The sequence below is a fragment of the Rattus norvegicus genome, chromosome 3 (genome assembly GCF_021556685.1).
Source record: "Rattus norvegicus strain SHRSP/BbbUtx chromosome 3, alternate assembly SHRSP_T2T, whole genome shotgun sequence".
Classification (NCBI taxonomy): domain Eukaryota; kingdom Metazoa; phylum Chordata; class Mammalia; order Rodentia; family Muridae; genus Rattus; species Rattus norvegicus.
In genome coordinates this window covers 123,307,880-123,332,128 of record NC_141536.1, presented here as the reverse complement: position 1 = coordinate 123,332,128, position 24,249 = coordinate 123,307,880, and the positions used below count along the sequence as shown (strand labels likewise).

Below are 24,249 nucleotides of genomic sequence, written 5' to 3'. Positions count from 1 at the left end.
CATTGTGTTTTCTTTATCTCCTCAAGCACCAATAGGCACTTAGGTTGTTTCCATATAATGGGGACAATGCTGTGGAGGATACAGGAGAACAGACATTGCTTTGAGGTCCTGATTTAAATTCCGTTGGATAAATAGTTAGAGGCCGGAGTGTTAGACCATATGGTGGTTGTATTTTTAATTTTTTAAAAGAGCCTCCAGACTGTTTCCTAGGATAGCTGAAACAATTTACATTCTTTCAACGTTATCCAAAGGCTCCTTTCTCTTACATCCTTCTCAGCACATAAAGTAATACTTCATCATAATCATTTTCTAGCAGGATTGGAAGGGTTGATGATCTTGTTATGATTTCCAGGTTGCTCTTGAATTCATGTGCTCACATATTTTCCTACTTCAGCCTCCTAGATGACTGGAACTACAGCAAGAACACAAAACTGTGGGGCTTGTCACTTGCATTTCTCTGATGATCTGTGATGTTGAAATGTTATTTTTATATCTGTTTTTCAGTTTGTGTCTATATTATTGGTGTGTGTGTGTGTGTGTGTGTGTGTGTGTGTGTGTGTGTGTTTTGTATTTGGACGTGTTTGTCTATGTGTGGACATGTGTGTATGGGGTGCATGTGTGAACAAAAGGATATGGAGGCCTGATGTTTGCATTGGAGTTCCTTGATTATTCTCTTTTCAATGTCTCTCTTGTTTTTTATTTTTTTTGGGGGGGTGCCATTCACTTTATCTTTTTATTGGATTTTTTATTTACATTTCAAATGTTATCCGGTTTCTCGTCCATAAGCCCCTATCCCATCCCCTCCCCTTTCTTCTATGAGGGTGTTTCCTCACCTACCCTCCCCTTCTCTCCTCCCCATCCTGACATTCCCCTATACCGGGGCATTGCGCCTTGGCAGGACCAAGGACTTCTCCACCCAATGGTGCCCAACAAGGCCATGCTCTGCTACATATGCAGCTGGAACCATGGGTCTGTCCATGTATATTCTTTGGATGGTGGTTTAGTTCCTGGGAGCTCTGGTTGGTTGGCATTGTTGTTCTTATGGGGTTTCAAACCCCTTCAGCTCCTTCAATCCTTTCTCTAACTTTTCCAATGAGGACCCCATTCTCAGTTCAATAGTTGGCTGCAAACATTCACCTCTGTATTTGTCAGGCTCTGGCACAGCCTCTCAGGAGATGGCTATATCAGGCTCCTGTCAGCCTGCACTTCTTGACATCAGCAAAAAGTCTTTTATTGGACCCAGAACTTACTGATTTGGCTAGTCAAGCTTGCTCATGGGCTCCTAAGTCTATGTCTTCTTGTGCCAGGATTTCTAGAAGGCATCCATGCCCACACAGTTTTGCATGGATGTTAAGAACATAAGCCCCAGTAATAAGTTTATACATCAAACACTTTATTCATTGGGCCAACTCTATAGTCACTGGTTGTAGATTTTTAATATATAGATTATTTGTTTTTAGATTGTTTCTATGAAAAATAGGTTATTTGTTTTTTTAATGTATCTATGATAAATAATGAAGAAGAATGAAGGGAAAAAAGGCTCTCCCCATTATTAGCTTAGATTACTCTGGGTGTAGTAGCCAAAATCATGAGTGAGGGGATTGTTGAATAATTCTGAAATGTCACCAGTGATACTTTATGTGCCTGGACTGCTGAAGGAGATAGTTGTATAATCTGTGGGATAAAATGGTTGAGTTGTCTTTCTAGAACAGACCCAGTAATTTTGTGATGAGAGTCTCGGTGTGGAGTAAACTGACAAAGTGAACTTCATTCACAAAGAGAGTACAGTCAGATGGATGTGCATTTCCCCTAAGCAATCAAACACCTGAACTTCTCTACTGGTAACTGCTCCATCATGTCTGGCTTTTCTGTTAGAAGCCAGTGGATGGGTTTGTAGAACCACGGGCACCTATCTTGCCTTTTATAAAAGTTACTATCTTAATGAGAACATCGTAGATCAGTATGGGGTAGCTTTGCCTAAGATGAAAACAGGAACGGTTGGTGTTTCATTGTTCTCAGATAGATTATTGATCAAACTAATCATTCAAGCCTCCACCCTGGATCTCCTTATGAAGAACTTGAAAAAAAAATGATAAAATTTTAAGATGCTTCATCATGTTTTCATACCACTAAAAGTTTGGATGAACATTTTAAGATTTTCCTTCTACCCACTCCCCTTCTTCCATTCTGCCCCTGGACACCTTTCCAAGTAGCACGAGTCATAGCTCTAAAAGCGTGGCAGCCCAATTGACTCAATAAAACCACATAGACTGTGTTTGACTTAATTATAAATATTTAAATGCTTTCAACACATGTCCCACAAATAATGAGGGCATAGATGATAGAATTCAAGAGGAACTTAAATACAAATAATTCTGCATTTTCTCTACACCACCCAGTACCTGAAGCCCCAGGAGGTCAGGAGTACCTGCCAGCAGGGTATCAGATGAGTAAAATGTGAATCAGTGTACTGAGCCCTAAAGGTTTTATTTGACTAAATATTTCATAGGTATATATTAAAAGGAGAAGATGAATTCAGGAGATGAGATATCCCAAGTGGAGCTTTATATATATAACTTTAAATAATTCCTCAGAGTCTTATAAACATTCTCTCACCAAGACCGAAATTCCCATAACTCGCAATGTTATCCGCTCCCAAAGAGAGCTATTCCACAGCTGTGGTTAGCAATACACTAATTCTAATGGTATTGCTTATCATAATACCGGTTCATATATGCAGGATAACTCTTTTTGAAACATGTACAAAGGATATCATCCATTCTTACATTTTTGAAAGTATCATGTTCTACGGAGCAGGATGACACAAAGCAAAGTTCATTGGCCTCATCTGCACCTTGAAACCTAGGAGAGAAAGCAATACATGACTCCCACGTAATCACCTCATCTTAAGATTCCCTGCTTAATTCGGTGAAACAAACAACCTCAGCTTTCTAATGGAAGTGAGGCAACGATCACACCTAACTGAACATTCTGCAAAGACAATTGTGAGAGCTGTTCACCCTGCCAGTTGAAAGCTATTTTCCAAATGCAATTGTGAGAACGAACACCTATCTGTAAGACATCACCTAACAAGCAGATTATTGCAATTTCATTGTACTCTGAAGTCATTCTCCTAAGATGTGCCACCATTACCAGACATTTAGCAGTGAAAAGATCTAGGAAAATAAAGTTAGGTCTAGATTCTACAGAATCCTGTATCACTCACTCATTCATTCATTCATTCATTCATTCATTCCATCCTCTGGATGGCCCTGTTGTCTTATTAAGGCACAGTGCTCAGTGAACACTTCTATATTCAAATTTCCAAATTTATTTTCAACTTAGATATTTATTTATTCGCTCAGTAAGAGTTGTCAGGAACAACATTCTTGTGTAGATTCTCAAGGGACAGAGTTGTGGCTGAAACAATAGGAGACTTGCTCCTTTTTACAAAGTAGACTGAAGGCCTAAACCTGACTGTGATGCTAAAGCTTTCTCTGCTGATTATTACCTTAGAACTGAACTTGGGCAACAGAATAACTAGATAATTACTAGTAATTTGTATATATTTGCTCTTGTGAGAGAATAGAAGAGAGTGCAATCTAAAAAAGGCTATGAAGTAGCATCAGGGACAACAATGTAACTTTATGAGGAAATGTATCCTGCAGAGAATCCTTTTATTTACCAAGAGCAACAACCACCCATATTTAGTATAGCATCTACCAGAGTCGATGTTAGATAGTTTTTTGTCACCATGGGCCTAAAGTATTAAGGGCAAGGATGATGGCTTATTATATGGTAATGAAGCACTGTAACAATGATTACTATATGATACCAATGAGCAGGTATGTTTTATCTGGGAAACTTATTCTGTTATTGCCATCAATGTATTTGGAATAAAGAGGAAAGAATTTACTTGGAGCAGAGGGGAGGTTGGTGAGACTATAGATTAAATGCTCTAGACCCCAAATTTGGAAAGCTTGCTCCACTGGTGTGTGTGTGTGTGTGTGTGTGTGTGTGTGTGTGTGTGTGTGTGTGCGTGCGTGCACATACCCATACATGCACAGGCACACGCACACACACACACATACACACATATCTTGAATTCAGGTCAGTTTATGAAGTTTCTAACTCATGTTGAGGGGTAACAGCTCTTCTTAAATTGCAGAATCTTTGAATTTTCTTTAAAAAACTCAGAATAATTTTAAAATATGGAAGAAGCATAAAACTTTCTCAAAGACTGAGATGAATTTATTCCAGTAAGATATCTGGTGAGGAGGTGCTATGTGAGATTTGATGGTATTTTAATTTTGTATTTTCCTTCTACATTCACACTTTATTTTCAACCTGTCTTTGATATAACAAAGCAGCAGACCTGGAATATTGCAGTGTTTCAGCCTTAAGAAGTCACTAGGTGTATGAAGACCTAAAATGGCACATCCTGACAAATTACAACACATGGCTAGTAGGTGGGTTTTTCTTCCTTACTGTCTTAATTTGGGCTCTACAGGCAGCTGACAACTAGAAGATTCTAAAAGAAGTAGTTTCCTGTGGAAGCAGTTATTGGAAGTCCCCCCTCCCCAAGAAGGCAAGTTATATAGGAAGAACTCAGTTTAGGAAGAGTATGGATTTTCTCTTTTGTGTGTGTGTGTGTGTGTGTGTGTGTGTGTGCTTGCTCATGTGCACATGCATGCACGCTAATATACATACTAATACACATGGGAATGGCAGAGAATAATTTTGTAAACTTGGTTCTCTCCTTCATGTGGATTTAGAGGATTGATGCCAGGTTTGCTGGCCTTACCAAGCAAGTGCCTTTACCAGCTGATCTGTCTCGCCAGTCTAAGAGAGACTGAAGCATCCTCACTTTGGTCATCCTTCATCTTGAGCTTCATGTGGCCTGTGGATTGTATGTTGGGTAATGTGAGCTTTTGAGCTAATATCCACTTACAATGGATACCATGTGTGTGTTTTTTTTTGTGATTGGGCTACCTCACTCAGGATGATATTTTCTAGTTTCATCCATTTGCCTACGAATGTCATGAAGTCATTGTTTTGATAGCTAAGTAGTACTCCATTGTGTAGATGTACCACAATTTCTGTACCCATTCCTCTGTTGAAGGGCATCTGGGTTCTTTCCAGCTTCTGGCTATTATAAATAAGGCTGCTATGAACATAGAGGAGCCTTTGTTCTTGTTATATGTTGGAGCATCACTTGGGTATATGCCCAGGAGTGGTATAGCTGGGTCCTCAGGTAGTACTATATCCAATTTTTTGAGGAACCTCCAATTAATTTCCTGAGTGCTTGTACCAGATTGCAATCCCACATCCTCACTAGCATCTGCTATCACCTGAGGTTTTATTTTAGTCATTCTGACTGTGAGGCGGAAGCTCTGAAGCATCCTCCCAACCCCTTGACTTTAGTTTTGATTTTAGACAGAATCTTACTACACAACACAGGCTTCCTCTTAACTTACGGCAATCCACCTCATACCAGGATTATAGTCATGAATCTCTATGCTCAACCCCTCTGATTCCTTAAGATACCAAGCTTACAAAATGCTATTTGAGATGGCTCAGTGTATATGAGCAATGACTGTTCTTCCAGAGGTTCTGAGTTTAATTCCCAGCAACCACATGGTGGCTCACAACCATCTGTCATGAGGTCTGATGTCCTACTGTACTCAGATACTTAAAATAAATAATTTTTTTAAATTAAAAAAAGAGAAAGAAATGCTTTTTGAAGCTTACTTTACACAATTATGTTGACTATATGTGGAAAATTAACACTTTGATTGTCTTTGCAAATTCATCCCTACTGTTTCTATATGTGACTTGAGAGCTTTATTGGTAGAGATCAGGCTTTTAAAGAGTATTCCTGGGCTGGAGAGATGGTTTAGTAATTAAGAACTCCTACTATTCTCCCACAGGACCCAACTTTGTCTCCCAGAATCTATGTTCAGTGGCTCACAATGACTTGGTAGCTCCAGAGGATCCAACACCCTCTTCTGGCGTCTGTGGGCACCTGCATTAACATATGGACATAACCATAAATGCACTCATATATACATAATTAAAAATAAAATAAACCTTAAAATTATTTTAAAGAGTCTATCTTACCTGTTGAAATGTTTGTCACCTTATTCTTTTAATTATGCAGAACTTTGATGTTAAATTTCTTTCTTTGAACTAATATTCTAGATGCTTCCCTATACTGCAAAATGAGTTGCTCTACGTCTGATCAGCAGTCTTGTGTTCACTGACTAACATGCATCCCTGTTTGCCTTATGAGTGGTATGGGCACAGTTTACATTCTTTCCCAATCGGCTGAACCATTGTTTGCAAAATCTTTTAGGCATAAACTTTAAAGACATTTAAACAGCTGCTGCCAGAAGGGCAGGTCTGAAACTACATTTCCATGTCTTCAGCTGGACTCCATGAAGTATTTATTTTAGTTACTAATGTGAACAAGGCTATGATGTTTCTATTAATTGAGATGTCTATTCATTGACAATATGGGGAAAGCACTTAATAATTTAAGGGCTTGATATTTTCTAAGTATAATTATCTTCTGAGACTTGAGACACAAAAACAATATTAACTTAAAGCAATGGCACTTGGGGTGACTTTACTTCAGCTGAATGCTTATGTATGATATTACTTGGAGTTATCTATTATTCCAGGAAGATCCTTCTGGTAGGGCTTAACTGGCTGAGTATGATAAATAGAACGATGTGTTGCATAATAATTGCCTTTACTAGGCATGTGCCTTTTATTTGGCTGTTGGAATCATGATATTATACTTGAAGAGATAGCATTTCCTTTTGAATATCTGTGTTAACATCTGATAAGGTCAGTTTAAGATATGGATTTTGATTGAGGTTACATTAAATCCTTAAAACGTTTTTATGGGATGGCTGTTTTCACAATATTAATTATACCAGTCCATTTGCTGGGAGATGATCTTTTCCTCATTTAATGTCTTTCTCAATCTGTCTATTTCAGAGATTTAAAGTTTTCATTGCAGAGGGAGCTTTTACAACCTTGGAGGATATTACTAGATATTTTATTTAATTTTTGAGGACATGGTAAAAATGCCTTCAGTTTCTTTGCTGTTCGTATATGGAAAGGCTGGTTTTTGTAAGTTGGTTTTATATACTTTGTCTTTGCTGAAATTTATTATTTGTAGATATTTCCTTGTGGATTGCTCATGTATAATATTATAACATTTAGAAATAGAGAGAACTTCTTCCTTTTCTATTTGCATTTCTTCTCTTGTGTTAGCATTCTTCTCAGTACTTCAAGCACTCCACTGAAAAGAACTGTGGAGAGTGAATGGCCCTATCTCATTCCTGCTTTTAAATAGGATTGCTTTTGGGACTTTCTCCTTAATGTCAGCTATGGTATTGGCATATATAGCCTTTATTATATTGAGGGATATTTCCTCCATTCCTATTTCCTAGGATGCTTACCATGAAGGCATGTTGGATTTTTGCCAAAGACTTTTTCTGCATCTATAGAAACAAAAAGAAAGATACAAGGAATCTACAAGTCTAAGAGCTGGTTCTTTAAGAAGATAAACAAGATTGATAGACCTAACTGTTCTTCAATGAATGAATGATTAGTGTGAATTCTTTCTATCAGCTGGAAAATAACTTCTCTTCTAGTTTTTCTTTTAAATTTTGGATACTTTATAATTAATTATACAAAGCAGTGCACTGTGGTTTCATGCACCTTTATTATTTCTCCACTTTGTCATGTTTGACTGTCTCCCCTGTACTGCCGTGCCCTTCACCCTATCCCACATATGAAAGAAAACATAAAACACTAGTCATCATAAAACAAGTTCTTTTTTATCATGATGGTCTCAAGTTTTATTACCCCTGGCATTGATTCTCTGGATATCAAAAATGTTAAAATTTGTTTATAGAAGCTGAAGAGATGGTTTAGCGATTAAGAGAAGCGCTGCTCTTCTAGAGGACCTGTGTCTACTCCTAGAAGCCATGTTAGGGGGCTCACAGCCACTTGTAACTCCAGCTCCAGGGAATATGACATCTTCTTCTGGCTTTTTGCAGTCACTTGCACTCGTGTCTCTGTGTGTGAGCACAAGATGCAAAACATATATGCATGCACATGGATATAGTTAGAAATAAAATAAATATTTAAATTTAGTTTATCCCATTGTCTTGCGGTTTCCATCATGGTGAATAGACACCATGACCACAGCAACTCTAACAAAGGTAAACATTTCATTGTGGCTGGCTTACAGTTTCAGAGGTTTAGTCCATTATCATCATGGCAGAAACCATGGCAGCATACAGGCAGGCATGGTGCAGGAGGAGCTGAGAGTTCTACATCTTCATCTGGAGGCTGCTAGTGGAAGACTGACTTCCAGGCACCTAGGATGAGGGTCTTAAAGCCCACAACTACAGTGACTCACGTATTCCAATAGGGTCATACCTTCTAATTGTGCCACTCCCTGGGCCGAGTATATACAAACCATCACCTACGGCTAGTAGGGATAGAACATGACCTCATTCGATTATATATTCTCTATGTTCTCTGTACAATAGGTGTTGGAAAAATTGGTATGGCATTTTTAGGTTCTTAATATAATCAAGATTCTTCAACAAAGGGGAAGCCTGGGGGAAAGCTGTAAGAAGACATACAATAATTTTTGAATTTTTTTTGCTGAGTAAGGAAAAATACAAAGTGTACAGTTCAAGGAGAAAAGGGTTACCAGAAAGTGGAATGGAGATAAATCCTGTGTTCAAGGAGATAACATATCAGAGAAAATCCAGATGTTAATTGGAATGAAAGAGTGGTGACCTCACGTTAAGATCCTATCAAGAAAAGCTTCCCATTAGGAAAAAGGAATTTAAAAAAGCTCAGAACCAGTTGTGGCAGTGAACACCTTTAATCCCAGCACTCAGTAGGCAGAGGCTCTCTGAGTTCACAGCCAGGCCTTGGAAAGATCCAGGGAATTAAAAGTGAATGCATATACTTCATAAATAGTGATAATGTTTACAAAGTAAGTGTACCAGTATTTTGCTGAATTAATACAAGTTACCAGAGTCAGAAAGAGGTCTTGACCAGATGAAGGCCAGTGTTCTGGGCTATCTATACTTTCCAAACAAATAGATGAGAGCTCAGGAAAAGTAAATTTTACTCATGCCTCAGAGAGAAATAAAATTTCTCCATCACCAAAAATGGGCATCAGGTGTTTTTGATTTCCTTTTATCGGCTGTTAATCAGAAGAGATGAGAGAAGGTGACAAGTTAATAAAGAAAGCAGCCCTCGTGAGGGCAGCTGCATTCTAGAAGCCTTGGGATTGTTAATTAGGATGTGGCCTTGGGAAATACCCTGCAAGGGCGAGAACCCAGGGAGGCAGCAGGATATTGCAAAGCTTCTCCCTGCGTGGATGGGCATTGAAATATGTGTTTGTGCTCAAATGTTTTGAGTCATTTGAGAACTACCTTTCAAACCCGAGACAGCTGGCATTTGGAAGATCCTGGACAACCTTTGCAGACCATCCATACATTAGTAATGATGTGGATATCTGTGTTAGCAATTATTCATACCACCTCTGAGAGCGAATCATTTGGAAGCACATTGCAATGTACAGTTGTAGCTTTTGGAGCCTTCCAAATATCGGAATTTTCTTTTATAGCCAGCAAAACTTCCACCTTTGGGATCTTTATAGAACTATGCTGCCCAATCCATCCCATAACCCACCTTGAAAATAGAACCACATTTGAATTTCTCAATATTCTTTGCAGCTAGGACACAGGCATGTGGCCTGGGCATGGATAATGAGGTAGACCAACCCTACACTACAATATGCAGACTGAAAGAGGAAAGAATCCATTTTATTTCCAGAAGCAATGACACATAGGACCAAAGGCCAATAGGCATGGGGACACATGCTGACTGTAATGCATGCTGGAGTGGTCTATGTCAGCAGGCCTGTGTTCTCACTGGGCAGACTGTGGAAGGTTCTAGACAAAATGTATCTGCTGCTTCTTCACTCCTTTGTTCTTCCTTGAATAGTTTTTAGAAAACATTGTAATTCCGCTCTTTTTTTCCAAAAATTTAATCTTTTCCAAAAGCAAGGTCATTAATTTTGTTTATGCATTAGAACCCATATCTAACTCACTCCAATGGAATATGCAAAGCATTTTCTACGTGTCCTAAATAGCTAATTATAGTTCTTCAGATACACACAACCTCTATGAGTATGTTGCCCAATGTCACCCAAACATTAAGATGTTTCTTTATCGGGAATCATAATTCTCATTATGTTGATTTCCAAACACCTGTTTTAATATCTTTAGATCACAAATTAAAATTATAATTGATTTAGTTATTCCCATGTTGCACTCTGTTCAAAAAAGTTAAATAGACTTAGTGTCTTCAAAAATACTTCTTTTTAGTCTTCTCCTATTCGTGATGTATTTTCTGATGCCAGGGAGGCAAGCACTTACATCTATAACTTAGAATAATTTTCTTTGTGGTAGAAAGACTAAGTGGTAACTGATAAATGACAATGTGATCAAGATCAATTATCTATATAACTCAAAACCAACTACTGAACGTATTTGGTAAAGCTGTGTGTTGATAGGCCAGGACACTGTAGATCTTTAGTAGATCTTCAGAGCCATGCTGCCTCTGGTATAGTAGAATTTATTAGAGTGCTGAGCCTGTTTCCTCTGGAGCCTGGCACCTAGAGCAGGTTACCAGCTGAGTAAGAAATGGAATGCGGGTACCAGCGAGGACACTCACATGGGGAACTGCACAACAGCAGTGCCTGGAAATGACTGTTAATCACAGGGAACAATGTAGAGATCCACAGTCAGTTGAACTTAGTAGTAGTATTACTGCTGGTTTATGTAATAAAGGAAGAATTTGTAAATTAAAAATTAAAAATTACCGCTAAACTTCCAGGAGCCAAGTAAGAACTGGAGAGTTAGACCGGAGACAGGCTTGGGTAGTTTCTTTAAGGAGATGAAAGTTCTGAAGAAGATGGGAGTTGCGGTATAGGGCAGTGCTATACAAAATATGGTCCTCGGACCTTCAGAACTCTTCCACTCAGCAGAGAGATGTCTAGAGTGTACCAAAATGGCAGCCATAATCTAGTGGCTAATGAATATGTGAACAGTAAGAAGCAAATGATTGCTCCACCTAAGGAATGACAGACTATGACCTCACATTAACATTCGATTCAACCCAAACTTTCAAGTTAAGATGTATTCTAATTGAGCACCCTTTTTCTCCATAAACAAAAATTGTACTAGTCTAGGTATAAAAGAGTTTTCTTGGACCAACAAGACGGCTCAGTGGATCTATGGCTAAAGACAACACAGTGTATTCAGAACACTGCATAACTGCAGTGACAAATTAGATTGCTCGTTTTGTAACACTTTAGCCAAGAGCTATGAATATTAAATTGACCATCTAGCATTTGCTGAGTTGAACAGCTGTTAGAGAGTGTTTCCTCCTTGGGGAAGTCTTCCACAGAAGCTGAGTCACCAACACTGTGGTCCATCCTCTAACAATGGTATATCAGATGAACTCCATATGTTAAAAGTAAGTGTCACTTTTGATGTGTCATCATTCTGAGTTAAAAATGGCATACGAAGACAAATGTATCAGCTGGTGCCCTTGACAAAATGATAGCAATTTAATAACAAATAACTTGGTACCAACAGCTTTCAATTAAGTGCTAAAATTGAGAGAAGACATGGAATGAATAAGCCAAATATCATGTAAATAATTATGTCTCATCATTGGCTTTGTAATGTATGGGCTTCTCACTTTTGCTTAGAAGTTCCTTCAGTTGAAATTGAGGACTAAAGAAAAATACTCTGAAAACCTGGCTTGGGAAGAGACAAGGACTGATGCTTCTTTCAACCATGTTTACCTGCTGTTGAAAGTTCCTACACAGCTCATCTGGAGGGAAACTGAACGCTCATTCCCCAAGAGGTCTCACACGTAACAGCATAGAAACCAAACTTTCAACTGTAACAGGAAAACAAAGCATGAGCTTACTCTAAGCACTATGAGATACCAATCATTCCAGAAAAAGCAAGATAAGACATGCAGAAGTCCCACCACACTACAGATGACCTAGAGCAGACATAACCTTTCAGAGAAAGTGATGATTCTACGCTTCATACATGTGAGGGATTTCTCCTGTGATATTGCCTTTCACCAAAGAGACCCATACATGATGTGTTTGGCCTGGCTTCTCAATCCTCAATTTCTGTGTTGAGTCCCCCAGTTATAATGTTTTATTCCAGACTCGTTCCTTCTTAGTATCTTATCTATTCACCTATTATATGTATCTGGCACATTGCTCTTTACACATGATGCCAGTTGAAATAATCTTGCTAAAACATGAGGAGCACAAGCTAGTTTGCCTGTTGAATATGCTATTAAAGGCTGAGGGTACTTGTTCTGGAAGACACGTTGCTTTCTTGGGCTGTTGTTTCCATTTAAAGGGACCTTAAAGCACCTACACATTTTGAATTGCTGTGGTTTCTATGACCACTTACTTCATTGTTGATGATTTCAAACACTAGTTTCTTTTCATACCCAGAAAGCCAAAAGTCTGAAGCTGGTATTAGTGGGATGAAATTAAGTTATAACCAGGAGCCACTTGATTCAAAGCCTCACTGAGAGATTTGTCCCTTCCCTCTTCCAGCATTAGCTTATGGTCATAACTCAGTAATCTAGGATACCATCCTCAAAATTTTAATTACGTATCTCACTCTGTCTCTTTCAAAGAATTCATGTGCATACCTGGATAATACAGGTTAATCCTCCTGAGTCCAGGTTTTTATTTTAACATACAAAGTCTTTGACATACAATGTAACATTCACAGGTGCGCAGAAGAAGAATTTGGCCATCCTTGTTTCTGCTTGACACAAACATCATGAAATTTTCTTTTTTCTTTTTTTTAGAACTCTTCTTATATTCTATTACGTTGCTTTTCTTATTAAATAATCAATTGGTTTTTTTTTCTTATTTACCCAGTTTTTCACTGTTAAATTCATCAGTACCCATTGCATACCAAGGACCTAAGAACTATAGATTTATTGATGGTCATAAATGATATAGCAATGCTATTCTGAGAACTATTGTAAATTTACTTTTGTAAATTTTATTTATTTATTTATTTATTTATTTATTTATTTATTTATTTATTTTTACACTCCAGATTTTATTCCCCTCCTGGTCCACACCCTGAGGGTTTCACATCCCATACCTCCCCCCACCCCAGTCTCCCCAGTTTCACAAGGATGTCCCCACCCCACCCACCTCACCAGACCTCTAAACTTCCTGGGGCTTCCAGTCTCTTGAGGATTAGGTGCATCTTCTCTGACTGAACCTAAACCCAGGAGTCCTCCGCTATATATATGTTGGAGGCCTCATCTCAGCTGGTGTATGCTGCCTGGTTGGTGATCCAGTGTCTAAGAGATCTTAGGGGTCCATGTTAATAGAGACTGCTGGTCCTCTTACAGGTTTGCCTTCCTCCTTAGCTTCCTCCAGCTTTTCCCTAATTCAGCCAGAGGGGTCAGCAACTTCTGTTCATTGGTTGGGTGCACATATTTGCATCTGATTTTTTCAGCTGTTTGTTGAGTCTTTTGGAGGGCAGTCATGGTAGGTCCCTCCATGGCTTCAGTAACCGTGTCAGGTCTTGGGGCCTCCCCTTGAGCTGGGTCCCACTTTGGGCTTGTCGCTGGACCTTCTTTTCCTCAGGCTCTTCTCCCTTTCTATCCCTGCATTTTTTCAGACAGGAAGAATTATGGGTCAGAGTGTTGGCTGACCCCACCCCTCACTTGATGCCTTTGTGCTGGAGGTAGATTCAAAAAGTTCCCTCTACCCCACTGTAGGCTCTTTAATCTATCTCCCCAACCCCCTTTGAGTCCTGAGAGTCTCTCACTTCCCAGGTTTCTGGTATTTTCCTTCTTCTGGAAGTTGCCTGTTTCCATTCTTTCTGCTTCAGACCATTTCCTCCATGTTCCCCTCTTCCCCACCCCCATCCCCTTTCCCTGAGTGAGGTAACTCAGACACCAAAGGGAATGCATGGTATGTTCTCACTAATAAGTGGATATTAGCCACAAAAATAGTACAGAATATCCAACATACAGAACTCCACAGAACTCAAAAAAGTCAACAAGCTGAAGGTCCCAAGTGAGGATGCCTGAATTCCACTTAGGAAGAGGGAAAAGGGAAAGAAATTTTCTTTTATGTTTTCACTTATTTAAAAATATTTATGGAGAATATTGGGGCTCCCCAAGGACCTTAACCAACAAGAAATCCTAATAAGCCAGTCAGAGCATCCAGACTCCAACCCTGAGGTATCCTGGAACCTCTAAGGTGCTTCCTTAAAACTCCATTCTTTTGTACTTGAGCACATTTTGGTTTAGGAAGAACCACCCAGCATTATCTACAAGTGTAACTGGAGTTGGTTCCAATGAAATTGTTACTAGAAGTTGGTATCTAATCTAGGTGTTTCCAGGCTCCCCTTGTCATACTCAAAGAATTAAAGCAAAGGAGCACACAGATCACAAATTAGCAAGGAGGTTTTATTCCAAAACAAAGGGACAGTGCAGATCAGATCAAATATGCTATCGAGAGTGACAGTGGGCAAGTTGAGTTAAGAATTCCATGTTCAGGCTCCAGATTTCCATCTATACCTTTCTTTGTGGAGTCCAAAACAGGAAGAAGTTTTGTTGCTTCTGGGGTATTTCTCAACTTTAATTGGCAGATTTCAATAGTATATGTTTCTTTTTATTTTTTATTTTGTATCCCCATTCCCACGATGTATCTGATTTTAATCATATACATACCCAAACATGTATAAGCATAATTTTGTAAACCCTTAAAAGTCCATTCAGAGGTCACAATCTTTCTTTTCATGTGTCTAAAAGACAAGATAGATAGGCTGGTTTGACACAGTTCTCAAGTGTGTTTAAATGACCAGGGAGCATTACCAAGGAGTTGCCTAGGAGACTAACTTACTCCATTGTTCAGAAGTAGAGTACATAAGGAGATCAACATAAGCGGAGTGTCCCAGGTTGCCAAGTGCATTGTTAGTAGAGGGATGTGTGCGTAGCCCAAGCCAAGGAGAGTTGTTGATTGCTAAGCTGTGCCCTATGCTTCCCTACCTCAAAATCAACCAGATGTATGGCTTTGGAATCTGTATACTTCAGCAGTCACACACATTAGAGCACTTACTTAGCTAAAGTTAACTCCCCAACCGAATGTATGCCATAAATACATAATTTCCAGGTTAATTGCATGTAAAAAATCAAGGCATACCAGGTGTTAAGAGACTTAGACAAGAAGGTTCTAGGCCATCTTCCTGTTGATGAATCTCAACACTGGGTTTATAATGAAGTCTGTTTTTGGCAGGGCCAGAATTCCCACTGGGGCATCCTAGCAAGGAGTGACTAAGTGAGAGCCTCACTGTAAATTCTCCTTTTCCAACAAATGCATAGTTTTCTACATTTGAAGAATGTTTTATTATGGTAACTACACCCCAGGATATACCTTCTTAAGATAATGTTCAAGATATAGCATTCAGAAACCAGGTATACAAATAAATCATAAACGTACCATTTTGTTTTAGAGACCCACCTAGATGATGTGCGTGTATGCATGTGTGTGTGTGTGTGTGTGTGTGTGTGTGTGTGTGTGTGTGTGTGTGAGAGAGAGAGAGAGAGAGAGAGAGAGAGAGAGAGAGAGAGGTTTTAAAGAGCAGCATTCTAAAACAAATAACAGTAATGAAAGACACCCTGTGTAACAGCAAGCGCCTTGGGAATAGTGTTCTGTTTGAGCAGAACTTGATCTATTTGCTTAAACTGAAGACCTCTCTCTCTGAGAATTTATCTAGGAGAATGATCATCATCAATGTGTGTAATTTATTTATGGGTTATCTCGATGCCTTTACCACTCAAGATTAAGAGCAATTAAAATCTACTTCTATCTGATGAATGAAAGTGACTTAATAGAATAGCACCACTTTTGTTGTTTGTGAGTGAAATCTGCCTGAGTTTCAATGGTAACCTTTGCTATAGAGGCAATAATAAGAGTAAGATGATTTTCCTTCCATTTTCGTTTGGCTTTTCCATGAAAGAAATAGTGTACACTTGGCACCTAACATTTATTGTGCCATCTGTCTGCTGGTTCCCTTGCTGTGAACAGATTCACAGGAGCATGTGGGTGGGGGAGGATCCTTAGTAGAATCTTTCCTAAGAAGGTCAGCTCTGTGTGGCACTGACTGCCTTTGACTCATGCAGAACAGATAATACATTACTTTATTTGGTTTTCCATGCTTTATGCTTTAAGAAGTTGTACATGTGGTAGTACCACTGCTGGTCTCCAACTTCTCTTTACATTTTTCTAAGGTAGGATTTAAAGTGAAAACAAAAATATAGGAACCATAACAACTTGTCAATGTCAGTGATTTGCAAAGTCCTGAATTTAGGAAAAAAAGAGGGAGGGTCTTTTTCTCTGCTTGATCACTGAGATTCCATTTACTGTTACTAACAGGAATTGGTTAAGAATGGATTTTTTCAAGCCCCTAAAGTTTCAACTAGTTGCTGTATTATGCCACTGAAGACCCTCATGTTGTACTGATGCTCAATTGATAGGTGAAAATTTTTAAGATAAGAGACGTTAACCAATTTGCCCATCTCATGCCAGGATTATTCAGTAGAGTGAAGAATTTAGATCATTTCTCCAAGAAATTAATCTAAATATCTTATTGCTAACTATGATAGACATGCTCAAATTCCTACAAGTACTATAGGGATAACTTAAGTGGGATTGGCTTCTTTTTCTTGCATAGTGCAAGACCACTCCATACCTGTGCCCCATGACCCTGGCATCTTCAATATTCTGACTTCTCCATTGCAGTGGTCACTCAGGATCTCTCTATAGGAATTCCAACTTTGCTACACAGTAACTGGTCTTAGATGCTCTCCATGAACCCATCAGTGTTGCATCTTTGCCTTTAAATCCAGTACCACATGGACAGAACTTTCAAAACCACAAAGCTTTGCTAACTGGAGATGTAGCCAAGTTCCCTTGGACCACAGCTATATCTACTTCTGAATGCTGATGCTAAGGAAATACATCCCAAGGCAGTTGCTTTCAAGGATCAGGGAACCCCCTTCCCTTAGGCTTCCTCATTTAAAGAAATTTAGATAATCACAAGATGTTGCCTCTAATGGGTGGGGTCTTCCCCTTAAGACCACCCTCTACTTTCACATTGACACAGTCTCTACTACAAGACTGATCATTTTACCAGTTACAGCTGCCACTTCAGCACCACCATGAATACTGTCCTGCCTTGAAATTTCTCTAGCCAAACAGATCAGAACATCTTTTTCAAAGTTAATCTCACACAAGCTCTCAGGACACAGGCAGAATGTGGTTAGATTCTTGTCCAAAGTTTCACACTAGTTGTCCTTAGTCCAGTTAGTGATAGAGTACTTGTTACCCTCTGAAGCTTTATAAGCTGCCCCTTCTACATGTACCTTTCTTACAGCCTTCACTAGAACAGCCCATTAAGCTTTGCTTCAAACATAGTATTTCATGGCAACATACCTAACACTTCCACATTCCAGCCACAAAACAATTCAAGTGGCATGAGAAACACATAGTTAGGGGTTTATCACAACAGTACCAATTTCTGTCTTAGTTTTATTTCCAGCTGCTATGGCAAAGCACCCTGACAAAGGTAACTTATGAGAGATAGGATATATTTCAGCTCATAGTTTAAGAGCATAGTCCAAAAGTCAAGGTATCGGGAACTTGAAACAGCTAGTCATATTCATAGTCAAGAAGAGAGAAAGAGTGGATGCATACACACTGAGTGCATTCTCCATCCCTGTCATTCTTCTTTTTCCTAGTTTAGGATTCCAAGTCCATGGGATGGTGCTACCCACAGTGGCCATTTTTCCCATGTCATTAATACAATGAAGATAATGCCTCATAGACATGCCCACAGAAGTCTGAAGGAGATATTTTGTTGAGACTCTCTTCTCAGGTGAGTCTAGATTGTGCCAAGTTGACAAAACTAATGTGACAATTATGATTGCCCAAGACATTTCAACAACAACAACAACAACAAAAATTTAAAAAAAGCTATCTATCGGTCAATTGTGGGGCAGGAATTAGAAGTATAGTCAGTGACACAAAGTTCTAAGTGGCAGGGAAAAGATTTCAATACACTATGTGGAAGATTTTATGTGCTTCAATTGAATAAGGCTGAACTGTATGGAGCCCCAGAAACCACCAGCATTGAACATTTTATTTTCAAGCATTTAGTCACGTGGGCAACACATCAATTTCCTGGTGCTGTAATGATCTTATATGACAATGTTAAAACTTTAGTGGCTTCTTGTTGGAAGCATTTATTTCTCCTGGGTCTTGATTAAGTTGTGGATTTTTGTAGCCAGCTCTTGCTGTCTTGACTTGGCTGAGCTTACTCATCTATCTGCTCTTGGCTGGCATTTGGTTAACTTAGGCTGACCTTAGATGGGAACACTAGCATAATCTTCATTTGCTCCATTTGTCTCTCATTTTCCAACATGATAAAACAGGCATGGTCTCAAGGGGAAAACAGTAGTGCAAGAGTGTAAGAAGAAAAAACAATGTATCTCTCTAGACCTGGGGTAGAAAGCTGCTCTCTTGTCTGTTGGGTGGAACAAGTCATATAGCTTAGAATGAGGGTGACTGATGGAAGGATTATTAAATCTTTTGTTTACTTACCAAGTTAGAGTCTTTTCTCTAAGACCCACAGATGTCCTCATAATTTCTAAATAATTTCAATTTGACTTAGGTTTGCCTTGCAGCCCAAGTAAGTGTCTGGTATTAAGAGCCTTCACATTGCTGCCCTGCTCCTTTAATCCTTAAATTGCTGTAAAGCCTTATTCTCTTCTCATAGTCACCTAATCCCTATGGGGGCTATTAGTGCTTAATTGAGGTGTTTACTGAGAAAGTCCAGTAGTGGCAACAACATTTTTCCAACAAAAACTGACTTTAACTTTTTTCAATAGACTATGTTTAGAAATTGTTTTGTAGGGGCTGGGGATTTAGCTCAGTGGTAGAGCGCTTACCTAGGAAGCGCAAGGCCCTGGGTTCGGTCCCCAGCTCCGAAAAAAAGAACCAAAAAAAAAAAAAAAAAGAAATTGTTTTGTACCAGAATTGTTAAAAATTATTTTATCCTTAAAATATTATAGGTGGACAAATGTTCTAGATGTATGAGATGACAAATCATCAAAGCGGGGCAGCGGCAAAAGCTGTTGACATGTCAGTTGTCAAAACTTCTACTTTCATAGTGATGAACTTGTACTTTCGTAGGGAAATACCCAAGTATGGTTAGGTCTTTGCTCCCACATTTCTGTCTCCCCTGACTTCAGACTGAGGCACAGTGGTGAGACAAGCTTCTAACTAGAGAATTTTCTTATAACCTAATTCTTCTGTGAAATAACACTCTTCCCTTTTATGAGGAAGAAGGCTCCAGTTCATCAGACTTGCACACTTATTGACTATTCCAGCACTATGGACAATTCTCTTTTACTCAGAAAGTTTTGAATCCGATTCCTAATAGTAAATTGGAATACAGGCAGATTTACTGACTCATATTAGAAACTGGTGTCATTGTGTTCTTGAGATAAATTAAAAATATCAGTTAGCTTTGGGCATATATAATTTAACTGTTTCTGAATGTTTGGTATTTAAAACTCAGCTTATATAAAATTTAAGGCTGGTACTAGAAATCCCAACAGCTATCATTTAATAGCGTTTCCCAAATAGTGTCCCCAATACATGCAAGTTTCCTTCCTTTCCTTGTCTCAAGAGAAAATAAATACCGAGATGACTTTCACCTAGCTAAAATACATTGCCGAAGAGAACTTGAAAATACTTACAATCAATGATTTTTTAAATTACAGGGTGGGATTAAAAGAACTATATAACTTTTGCAGTAATAGGGACCATGAGTGTTTCAAGACTTCAGAAGACTCACTGGAAGTGTTCACTCGAACCAGATTTGGAAGACAACTTAAACTTGTTGATGGTTATCAGAGGGACTCTCAAGATATAACCCATTTTTATGTATGTGTTCTACCTGGCGTTTCCTACTCAGAGGATTCCCAAGTGGCACACTCAGCATAGCTTGAGGGATTGACCTAAAAAGGGCAGTGAATGAATGAAAGAAGGACTGACCTACAGACACAGACAGAGGTACAGAAAAGCCGGGATCAGGTGACCCATATTCACTCTGATGGTCCATCTGATAAGTGCACCTACAATAACAGCAGTGTAGAAAGTCAGCATGCTTATTTCATATCTTAATTGAGGAAGTGGGTTTCTTATACAGAGCTAAATAAAGAGGTGGATACATGGTATGCAGTTAAACAAGGGGAGGGTTAATTAATCTCAGTAGGAGGTCTCTATAGAGACCTGCAGTCTCAGGTTGTAGTTGTCATAGGAGGGGACACTGTGGTTCATAATTTCTACATGTACTGTCAACATTCACACTGGGACTTAACAAAGGCTTTGGCCATCTCTTCAAACCTTACTCCGAGGATTTGCCACTGCTACTGGTTTGAAATGACAGTGCTAATGCTTGCAATATATTCACTCAGGACTGTATCAGCTCCTGTTTTCTATGTAGCGCTAACAATCCAAAGAATAATAACTGGCATAAAAATCACATCAGGATAAATCATGAAAAGTAAGAATGAGGAAAATCTATAAAGAAGATAACAAGAAAAAATGCATACAGAAAAGTAAGAATAATATCATTCCTCTTATCAGATACACTGTTAATACAAAACAGTAGTCTTTGAAATACTTACACAAAAATTTATCAGTCTAATATTCTGTATCCAAATATATATTATAAAATAGAAAGTAAAATAAGACTATTTTGACATAAAACAAAAACAACCTTGATAGAAACAATGAAAAGAAATAACTAGCAAATTGTACTTATTAATCTAACATCATCAATAATCACATTAAATGTAAACAAATTAAATACCTTATTTAAAGGTAGAGACATCAGATTGGAAAAAATAGCAATATTCATATGTCATCCATTAGAAATGAGACCTTTTTTTTTATAAAAACAAGAGTAAATTGAATGTTGACAATGGAATATACATGCCAACACAAACAAAAGAAAAATAGGGTGTTGTATTTTATAGCATAAAATATTAACAAAGGTGAATAAGGCCATTTAAAAACAATAAAGGAGGACGTTCATCTTGAAAATATGATGATCCTAAATGTTCACCTGTTTGAAAACAGAGATCGAAAGCTCAGAAAGCCGATGATGCTGTAAGAGCAAGGGGACACCAAATATGGAGTCCTCCCTGGAGATTCAGTGCTGTATCCGTGGCTGAAGAAGTAGACAGAGAATCAGTGTTAGTTTCAGCAATGATAAAATACAAGAGTGAACTCAGCTAAAAGATGGGCAGAAGAGTTTGAAACTGTTCGTGAACAGATAATCCATGCACATGCAGAGATGGCAAAGCTATTGCCGAACATACCTCAGAGCTGCCTCTTTCCACTTTTGTCTTGTGGAGTTTGGTTAATAAATATTTAGTTTTTGTGATTTGTATATTAAAGTTATAAATTTTTGATCCAACTTCACTTTTGAGAATATTTTGTAGGTATATTCAACCTTTGTCTGTACATTATTCAGGAAGTTTAGGAATTTTTCATTTTTCACAACTATGTATATCTTCAAATATTTTATGTCTGTGTGTGTGTGTGTGTGTGGTGTATAAGTGAGTATATGTTAGTGAATGTTTGTGTGTGTGTGTGCGTGCGTCCGCATGCACACACATGTGTGTGTATGTACTGATATATGTGGAAGCCAGAGGTTAACACAAGTGCATGTGTGTGTATGTACTGGTGTACGTGGAAGCCAGAGGTTAACATGAGTGCATGTGTATGCATGTACTGGTGAATGTGGAAGTCAGATGTTAACACGAGCGCATGTGTGTGCATATACTGGTGAATGTGGAAGCCAGAAGTTAACATGAGCGCATGTGTGTGCATGTACTGGTGAATGTGGAAGCCAGAAGTTAACATGAGCGCATGTGTGTGCATGTACTGGTGTCTGTGGAAGCCAGAAGTTAACATGAGCGCATGTGTGTGCATGTACTGGTGTCTGTGGAAGCCAGAAGTTAACATGAGCGCATGTGTGTGCATGTACTGGTGTCTGTGGAAGCCAGAGGCTAATATGAGCACGTGTGTGTGTGTGTGTGTGTGTGTGTGTGTGTGTGTGTGTGTGTGTGTGTGTGTGTGTGTGTTCTGGTGTATGTAGAAGCCAGAGGTTAACACTTAATCAATTTCTTCTACTTTAGTTCTTGAGGGAGTGTTTCAGACAAATGTAGAGGTCAGTGTTTTGGCATGACTAGCTAGCCAGCAAGCACCAGGGATCCTCCTGTCTCTGCCTACTCATTGCTAGGATTATAGAAATGTGCCATCATGGCTGGTTGACTTTTTATGTGGGTGCTTAGAATTCAAACCCAAGCTCTTATGCTTGCACCGCAAGCCATCACAGCAGCCTCTTTAAATATTTTTTCTTCTGTAGTCTCTCATCAGAGAATCATCACTTTAAAGTAGTCATCAGGTCATTGATATGTTATTAATTTATTTTATAAGCTATTCTCTGTATCATGTTAAATAGCTGTATTGCTATGTCTCCAGTGTCACAAATATTCATTCTGTGATATCCATAATGAACCAATCTAGTGTGTGTGTGTGTGCGTGCGTGCGCGCGCGCGCGCGCGTGTGTGTGTGTGTGTGTGTTAATTAAACCTTACCTTTTACATTTTTTAGACCATTGAAATGAATCTTTTCCAAGGGCATGAAATACCATTATAATCACAGTTTTAGGGTCCTGGATTAGTACATCTGTACTAGTTATGAATTGATTTTGATTAAGGAGGTATTTTCTCTTTATTGGTCATATTTCCTGGCATTCTTACAGATTAAGAATGGATGACAGATTGAAGGATGTTATATTTAGGGGTATCACAATTCTGTATTCATGCTACTGTTTTTCATAGTAGACATAGAGCCCAGGGACTCACATATTGCTAATTTAACACATGCTACCACTGAGATATACACACCAGTCCCATTCCTATAAATATTCTGCAGCTGTGTTCTGGGTCACAATTAAGTTACTTCAAAACAGTGTGAAAATTTTTTAACAACTTCTTGGCTATAGCTGAAGCAGTATTCAGTCTAGGATTAGTATTCAACATTGCTGAGGTCAGAATCTTTACTCAATGTACATGTCTGACCAAGCACTCGAGTCTTGCTGATGCAAACACTTGGTGCCGGCCAGTATGAAAGGTGGGCATTGTTACTTGGGTTCTTTTTTTTTCGTGATACAGAATTATATATTACATAAGCACTCCTAAAGAGTAATTCTGAAAGGGGGTTCACTTATGAACCTAGGGGCACCCACAGAAAGCCCATTTGTCCTGTTTTCCATGCTTCTGGAACCCTAAACCATCCTTTTACACCGACTTTTACATCCCAAACTTTTGTCTTGTACTCCCTCTCCATTTTTGTCTCTAAAGTCAAGTGGTATTAAGATTCTCAGAAAGTATTCATATCAAACATTATGAACTTACAGTGCATATTTATCATTAATATTTCTAGAACACCAGGCTTCCTCAACCGTTGAGAGAATGTATATGTATACATCTGTGTTCTGAGTTTCATCCTCATCAGGCGTCTTACCTTGCTTTCACGTGCATCTTTCTTTATGTATTTCTCTTTGGTTTCTCCTTCTTTCTCCTACCCTCACTTACTGTCTTACTTTGAGCTGTCTCTTATTTCTCTCTGTATATTCTACCCAGTTACTCACTCTGCTCCCAGATTCCTTTTCCTCTTCTGGGGAGACCATCCTACCTAACGAATGTACATTTTCCTCTCATCAACACTTGTAGATGCTAGAAGTTGAGCTTCTGAACTATGTGAATCCAAAGTTTTCTTCTGGTTTTCATCCTCCATACTGCAAGGACTGCTATGAACCTTAACTTTACAGTTTCTTGTTTTAATATCTCACATGTACTTCACTGGAGGAGAGTTGGAAAGACGTGCGTCTATTTCAGCAGTAAAACCCTTAGAATGTTCCTTTTTTTTTTCCTCAGTGGTGATCTATGGAAAAAGTCTCCATTTTGTCCAGAAAAAGAGAG

General features: G+C 38.7%; 1 protein-coding gene across 3 annotated transcripts in view; it reads left to right on the top strand.

Annotated features, from left to right (window-relative positions):
• The window catches only part of Pak5 (p21 (RAC1) activated kinase 5), a 300,079-nt gene that overhangs the window by 85,387 nt on the left and 190,443 nt on the right, over positions 1–24,249 (top strand).